This window comes from Myotis davidii, unplaced genomic scaffold (assembly GCF_000327345.1).
Source record: "Myotis davidii unplaced genomic scaffold, ASM32734v1 scaffold2301, whole genome shotgun sequence".
In the NCBI taxonomy this organism is placed as follows: domain Eukaryota; kingdom Metazoa; phylum Chordata; class Mammalia; order Chiroptera; family Vespertilionidae; genus Myotis; species Myotis davidii.
Window position 1 is genome coordinate 14,575 of NW_006291016.1, and position 8,297 is coordinate 22,871.

Here is an 8,297-nt window from a genome sequence, read left to right on the forward strand (position 1 = left end):
ACAGAAAACCACAAAAGGAAAGAGAGAACAGCAAAAGCCTGGGTACTTAGGGGAGTTTAATGTCCAGACAGAAGCTGCACCCATGGAGCCCTCAGATAAAAGTAGACATGCTCTAGTATGTGGCTCACATAGGAAGAGAAGCTAGGGATGAAGATGCCCTGAAGAGGAAAGGTCTGTGTTTCCAAAGTCAATATGTACCAGTACACTCTGAGGAAGCAATAATGGTGGGACTTTTCTCCACCCCCATGAGGAGAGGACAAGACAAGGATCACCTCCTCCTGACCTACATCAAATGAAAACAAGCTTGAGAAAGCTTGACTCCTGTCTTCTTTAGTAGCTGCACACCAGAACCACTGACTGACTCATGCAAATAAAATCAGGAATCGGGGCTGAAAATGCCTGGCCAGACCACAAAATAAGGCTGGATTGAATAAATAGGACCTGCACTTCCACCACATGCAGAGGGGGACTGTCATGGCCATAGTCCACATGAGAGCCCTGTAAAAGCAAGTGTACTCCGTTGTCTGAAAAGGAAAGCACAAAGGCAGAGCACCCAGAGAAGCAATGACCCTGACACAAGTGTGGCTCAAGGAGCCTAGGGGGTGAGGGGGAGTTCGGTGGCCAGTTAGAAGAAAGGCACCCGATGGGTCAAGGTGTACCCTATTGCATAGTATCAGGCATGACTAAAATTCCAAAGTTGACGTGGATAGATTTTGGAATATGTAAGGCAAAATGTAAATTCCAATAAAGCCAGAGGTTTTATTCTTTGGACTACCTGTGAATAAATTATGGAAGGTATGTTTATTATGCTATAAATAAAGATTTGCTTATACTTTAAAAAGGAACACCCAAGAGAAGGACCTGGAGAGACAGAAAACCCCAAAAGAGAGAAAAGCAAAAGCCTGGGTACTTAGGGGAGTTTAATGTCCAGACAGAAGCTGCACCCATGGAGCCCTCAGATAAAAGTAGACATGCTCTAGTATGTGGCTCACATAGGAAGAGAAGCTAGGGATGAAGATGCCCTGAAGAGGAAAGGTCTGTGTTTCCAAAGTCAATATGTACCAGTACACTCTGAGGAAGCAATAATGGTGGGACTTTTCTCCACCCCCATGAGGAGAGGACAAGACAAGGATCACCTCCTCCTGACCTACATCAAATGAAAACAAGCTTGAGAAAGCTTGACTCCTGTCTTCTTTAGTAGCTGCACACCAGAACCACTGACTGACTCATGCAAATAAAATCAGGAATCGGGGCTGAAAATGCCTGGCCAGACCACAAAATAAGGCTGGATTGAATAAATAGGACCTGCACTTCCACCACATGCAGAGGGGGACTGTCATGGCCATAGTCCACATGAGAGCCCTGTAAAAGCAAAAGTACTCCGTTGTCTGAAAAGGAAAGCACAAAGGCAGAGCACCCAGAGAAGCAATGACCCTGACACAAGTGTGGCTCAAGGAGCCTAGGGGGTGAGGGGGAGTTCGGTGGCCAGTTAGAAGAAAGGCACCCGATGAGACTGGAGCCAGCAGTCTGCGGTCTCCTTAGGAAGTTCAAAATGGACCCATAAGAGCATAGGCTCGGTTTTCCTCTGTTCCCCTTACACATTTAATGACCCTGCCAGGGTGTGTTCTTCTCCACATGCACTTCTCTCCCTGGGAACCACATCTGGAGTGGTGGTCAAGTGGAGGAAGGAGGTGAAAAGAGAAAAGGCAAAAAGAAGGACTACATTCAACCCATACACAGACACACACATCACTAGCAAGACTACAAAATCCATGCAGGTGCCAGTTTCCAGTAGACAGAAATTTCCCAATATTTAGAAGTGTAGGGTTTTGACTGTTACAGTACCCTAGGCTATTAAATGCTTCAAAGCGACCACAAGATGATTGGGTATTTAAGAGGGAAAAGTTGGCTAAGAGACCTTTTGGAGATTTCCTGCCAGACCAGAAGAGAGTAAATCCCAAAGGCAGCTTTCGTGCATAAGGAGAAAGAGACTATGGTTAGTTTCTCTTTATGCTCACCAAAAGACACTCAATGAGCCCTAGCCTGTATTGCTCAGTGGATAGAGCACTTGCTCACAGGCTGAAGAGTTCTGCATTTGACGCTGATCCAGGGCACATACTCAGTTGCAGGCTCAGTCCCCGGCCCTGGTCGGCGCACACACGGGAGGCAACCAAATGTGTATCTCTCTCACAGATATTTCTCCATGTCTCTCCCTTGTTCCTTTGACTCTCTCTAAAATCAATGGGAAAATATCCTCACGTGAGCATTAATAAACAAACAAGAAAACAAAACAAAAGGATACTCAATGAACGGTTGTTAAAGACCTACTCTGCAAGAAAGCCTATCTTTTGGAAAAGTTTCTGCTTTCCCTCCAACAAATGTAATACAACATTATCAAAAAAGTTGCCCAGCCGATTTCGCTCAGTGGATGGAGCATCAGTCTGCGGGCTGAAGGGTCCCAGGTTTGATTCCAGTCAAGGGCATATGCCTGGGTTGCAGGCTTGATCCCCAATAGGGGGCATGCAGGAGGCAGCTGATCGATGATTTTCATCATTGATGTTCCTAGCATTTGACGCTGATCAAGGGCATGTACTCGGCTGCAGCCTCGGTCCCCGGCCCTGGTCTGCACACACACGGGAGGCAACCAATAGATGTGTCTCTCTCACAGATGTTTCTCTCTGTTTCTCCCCTGTTCCGTTGACTCTCTCAAAAATCAATGGGAAAATATCCTCACGTGAGCATTAATAAACAAACAAGAAAACAAAACAAAAGGATACTCCATGAACGGTTATTAAGACCTACTCTGCAAGAAAACCTATCTTTTGGAAAAGTTTCTGCTTTTCCCCCAAAAAATGTAATACAACAGTATCAAAAAAGTTGCCCTGGCCGATTTGGCTCAGTGCATGGAGCATCAGCCTGTGGACTGAAGGGTCCCAGGTTCGATTCTAGTCAAGGGCACAAGCCGGGGTTGTGGGCTTAATCCCCAATAGGGGGTATGCAGAAGGCAGCCACTCAATGATTCTCTCTTATTGTTGATGTTTCTATCTCTCTCTCCCTCTTCCTTCCTCCCTGAAATCAATAAAAGTATGTTGTCGTTTTTTTTTTTTAAAAAAAAGCTATAACATTCTGAGAAAGGGCTGTGCAAATGTGCAAAGGTCACTGCGGAAGAGTCGGGGTGGGAGGACTGTGCACGGTGGCAGGAGCAGGCAGTGGTGGCAGCAACAGCCAAAAACCAGGTAGAGGCCGAGGGGACTTATCCACTGGTAGCCATGGACAGGGATGCAAAGGCAAAATGGAGCCTCAAACCTGGAGGACCCTGCCCTCTTGGTCCAGCCACCAGCCACAGGCTACTCTCTGATAGAAGCAGCTGCACTGCCACCTCCATTCCGCCACCTCCCCTGCCTATACAACTTCCTACACTCTTCCTCCTCTTGTCTCCAGGCCAGGCCCGGTGCCCGCCGCCATGGCAGAAGCATCTGACATGAGAGAAATCTATCCCAGAGATTTCATATGGCCTAGGTTGGTACCATCTCCTGCCCCTGCAGCCCCAGTGGCTGCCTGCACCCAGCCCCACTCTGGGCCTTGTGTCTCTCCTGTGATAATACTGACACAGCCAGCAAGTTGGAATGGAACAAACTGAAGACCAAATGAGAGAAAGGGAAAGTTGCTGGAGCAAAACAATGGATTTCCCTTTCTCTTTCAGGCAAGGGATCATGGGAAACACCATTCAGCAACATCCTCAACTCATTGGATCCACCAACATCTGTCAGGAAGATGCCTTTGATGACAACAGTGACAACAGAAGATCTCCCTCCACTCACAAATGGCTATCCACCACCAATCGGCATGTATGAAACTCAAAACAAATACCAGTCTTCTAAGCAGTACCCCAATGCATCAGCCAATGGCTTTGGTGCAATTAGAAACTTTAGCCGCACTTTTACCATTCAGAAATTCCAAACACAAGATCACATGAACATCTGGAAAAACCTTCTCCTCCACAGCTACCACCTCCTCCTTCAGCACTACAAACTGTGATTCCAAAGAAGATTGGCTCACCTGAAATTAAACTGAAAATAACCAAAACTAACCAGGATGGCAGGGATTTGTTTGAGTCTCCCCTCTATGGATACCTTTTCAATTAAGTACAGGCAAGTGAGCACACACAGTCAAACCATGAGAGCAGAAAAGCGGGGAAAGCAACAAGCATGACTTTTCTATACCAGAAGAGCACACCTCACACAAAATCCCCAAATTGGAATCTGAGGAACAATCAAAGGGCTGTTTCTGGAAGAAAAAAAAAATACAAGAGAAGATCCAGTACTAAAAGAGGAATCCTTGGTTTAACCAAATTACCTTCTGTTCCAACAACAGAAGTGTCTGCTAGTGTTAAGTGCCATGTTGGTGATCATGTTTGGTCTCAGGAGGGAACCTATCCTTGCTGGCCTTGTATGGTTTCAAGAGATCCCAGCTCCAGGTTCATACCAAAATTAACGCAAGAGGTGCTCAGGAATAGCACGTCCAATTTTTTTTTGCAACCAACCAGAGAGGGCATGGGTTCATGAAAAATGGGTATGAAGGAAAAAAGGTCAGAGACAGCATGAAGAATTACTGACTGAGGCAACCAAACAAGCCAGCAATCATGCTGAGAAACACAAGATTTGGGAACCCCGACCACAGAGAGATCGCGCCCAACGGGATATAGACATTGCCCACGCAGAGAGAGCATTGAAAATGATTGGAGAGGAAAGCAAAAAAAGTATACTTTGTCCATATTGATAAACATCCTGAGGAGGCTTTATCGCAAGCGAAAAAGAATGCTGCCCCTAAAGCCGAAGTTTAAAACCAACAGAAAAAAAAACAGAGACCAAGATCAATGCTGAGTACTCAGCCAGAACAGACCAATGCAGGTGAAGTGGCTCCTCACTATCAAGTACTGACATTCAGAGACAGAGCCAGTAGCAGCACAGGAGTCTGAAAGAAGAACCACCTCCATTAAAATAGCCTGGAAAGGGAGGGTCCCAACATGGTGGCCAGCAGGATGGCAGTGAGGAAGACAGTGTGAGTTAAGGAGAGGGGAGTGTGTGGACGTATGTGGTGTGTGTGTGGGTGAGTGAGGGGCAGTTAGACCTCCCAGGAGTCTGGGGACTGGAGGATCAGGCCCTGCTGGACAGGGAGCCCCTGCTACCTTGACAGGCACTCCCAGGCCAGGAGCGGCTCTGGTGCGGAGCCCATGCCATTCTGAAAGGAGGAGCAGCGGAGGCTAGGCGTGCAGCCACACCAACACCCAGACTGGCCTGAGACTACACGCCAAACCCGAACAGTGAGCCACGTGCCAGCAGTAACTGGCAAAGGACCACTGGACACCACTGCAGTGAGTGACGCGCTACCTCACCAGGGCTCCCAGGTGAAAGCAGTGAGCACACACCAGAGAGACCACCTCCCTGCCCTGGTTCCTGGAACCAGCGCCCCACGACTCCGTGCTGTGAGTTCAAGGGGCGCACCTGCCCAAGCCCCAGGACAGGTTGAAAGTGAGACCCAGGGGCAGCCAGAATGGTGCCCTGCCCAGGCCCCAGGACCACACTGAGGTGTTAGCCAGAGGCACCAAGCACCACGCCCAGGCCCCAGGACTGTGCTGCCAGTGCGTGCCAGAGGGACCTAGGGTGCCACCCTGCCACAGGCGCCAGGGCTGCACAGTGAATTGCATGCCAGAGGGCTCTGGGATCTCACAGGGAGTCGTACACCAGAGAAACTGTGCATGTGCCCCTGCCCACCACAAGCATCTGCAGCAGACAACTGAGGGACCAATCCATGGGGGAACGGAGTACAACTCAGAGCAAAGACAATAAAGGTGTCAGACTCAAGGCAAACCCAGCCTCTGGGCTAAGGAGTCCTGGATCACTGGACCGCTAGGGGCTTCAACTTCACAGACCTCAAGCAGGTTGCCCAGGGCCACAACGAGACAGCAACTCACATTACATAGAAACAAATACAAAGGCATTGCAGAAATGTAGCAGGACAAAAAATTAACACCCAGAAATCTATGGCATTTTTACACACCAATAATGGACTCACAAAAAGAGAAACTAAAAACATAATCCCATTTAGCAGTGCAACACAACAATTAAGATACCCAGGAATCAAATTAACTAAGGAAGTAAAAGACCTGTACTCAGAAAACTATAAGATGTTGGAAAAACAGATAGAGGAAGATATAAACAAGTGGAAGAATACAGTGTTCATGGATTCGTAGAATCAACATCATTAAAATGTCCATACTACCCAAAGCAAACCATAAATTCAATGCAATCCTCATTCAAATACCAATGGCATATGGCACAGACCTAGAACAAACTCCCTGAGTATTTATATAGAATTAAAAGGGACCCCGAATAGCCGCAGCCATCCTGATAGAAGAACAAAGTTTGAGGAATCACAATACCAGATTATCAAGTTATATTAAAGCAGAATGAAACAAGCCAGTCAGAGAAAGATAAGTATCACATGGTCTCATTCATTTGTGGAATATAATGAACAACATAAACTGATGAACAAAAATAGATGCAGAGACAGAGAAGCATCGAACAGACAGTAAACCTCAGAGGGAAGGCAGGGGAGGGTGGCGGGGTGGGGGTAAGAGATCAACCAAAGAACTTGTATGCATTTAAGCATAACCAATGGACACAGACAATAGAGGAGTGAAGGCCTGCGCTGGGGGTCAGGGAGCATATGTTAATACTTTCAACAATAAAGAATTTTATCCATAAGCACCAAATATCAGTCATATCTACTAGCAATATGTTTAGAGATACATCTCCTAGGACAGAGGTGGCGAAGTTTTTGAACTCAGCGTGTCAGCATTTTGAAAAACCAAGCATAACCAATGGACACAGACAATAGAGGAGTGAAGGCCTGCGCTGGGGGTCAGGGAGCATATGTTAATACTTTCAACAATAAAGAATTTTTAAAATAAATCAATTAAATAGCCTGGAAAATGGCAGCAGCCAGGATATCTTTACCAGCTTCCATTACAATGCACAAATGGAGCTTGGATGTGCAGAAGTGTAACATGTCTCTAGTTGTCAAAATTTAATAAGTGTTTGCTCTTCAGAATGCTACAGGACAAGGGAAATTAATCGAACAGTTTGTGTATTCAATGAAGGGAATTGGGAACAAAACGGAAATAAGTGTCAGGGGACAAGACACACATCATTTGTACACCAAACCACAGAAATGAAAAGGTAACTCAGAATGTTATCTTCTCCTGAAGCAACATCTGGTTCGACAGGCTCAGAAAAGCAGCAACAGAAAAGGTCAATTAGAATTCGTTGTGAATCAGAGAAATCCACTGTGGTTGTGCCAAAGAAGAAGACCAAAAAGGAGCCGGTTCAGACAGTTCCTCAGGCAGTGCTGTCTCTGCAGCAACTACGGAAACTGGACTGAGATTCTGAACCAATTCCATCCCAGATATTCCAAACTTGTCATCTCCTCCCAAGCTTTCTTTGCTGGCAGCTCTATAAACTGTTTCTTTGTTTCCAATTTTGATTTTGCCAGTCATCATTATTGGCATTTTCCTGGATAGTTCCTTCTTCAAAACTCTGAACAATTGGTTCAAATCATTGTTTTTTGTCTTAGCTGGATAGGTACAGCTTAAATCATGGATCCAGCCTAAAAACCACTGTGTAACTTACGTTGATCAATTTCAACATGGACTATCCTTGTTTTTAAATAAAGTATCAGTAATGCACATCAGCAGAGTTTTGCCAAACTGTATACCTTACAATCATTAACAGCTTTTGTGTTTAATGTTAGTGTAGTTATGATGGAGCGCAGCATGGCAGCTGTCTTTGGCCGGCTGTGGTTTTTCTAGCAAAAATTAAAAAGGAACCGCATCTATGAAGCAAGACATAACATCCCACATCACAGCTGATGCTCAAATTAGAGCATCCTATTTCAGCCTACAGGAAATCACCTGTATATTTCCAATAGAGCATTGTGACCTTAGCAGCCTCCATGAGGAAGGAGTTCAAAATTCCATGGATTGTTCTGTCAAAAGTGTCTGAGAGCTCAAAACCTTGGGCCAGGGACCACCATGAAGACAATCCACTTCAAAGCGCCTCCACTGCCATGTGTGCAAACTGAGGCTCAGGCTCCCTGGCGTGGCCAGAAGCCCATAGAGCCTGGAGGCCTGGCATGGTGCTTTACAAATGGGATGGTGCAAAAGGGATACAACTGTGAGAAACTAGTGTTCACCAAAATGAAGCGCTGCCTACACTGCCAGCCGGATGGACTAGATG

General features: G+C 46.2%; 1 pseudogene; it reads left to right on the forward strand.

Annotated features, from left to right (window-relative positions):
• The first annotated feature begins 3,680 nt into the window (after positions 1 to 3,680).
• Positions 3,681 to 7,443, forward strand: LOC102767307 (annotated as a pseudogene).
• Positions 7,444 to 8,297: the final 854 nt, after the last annotated feature.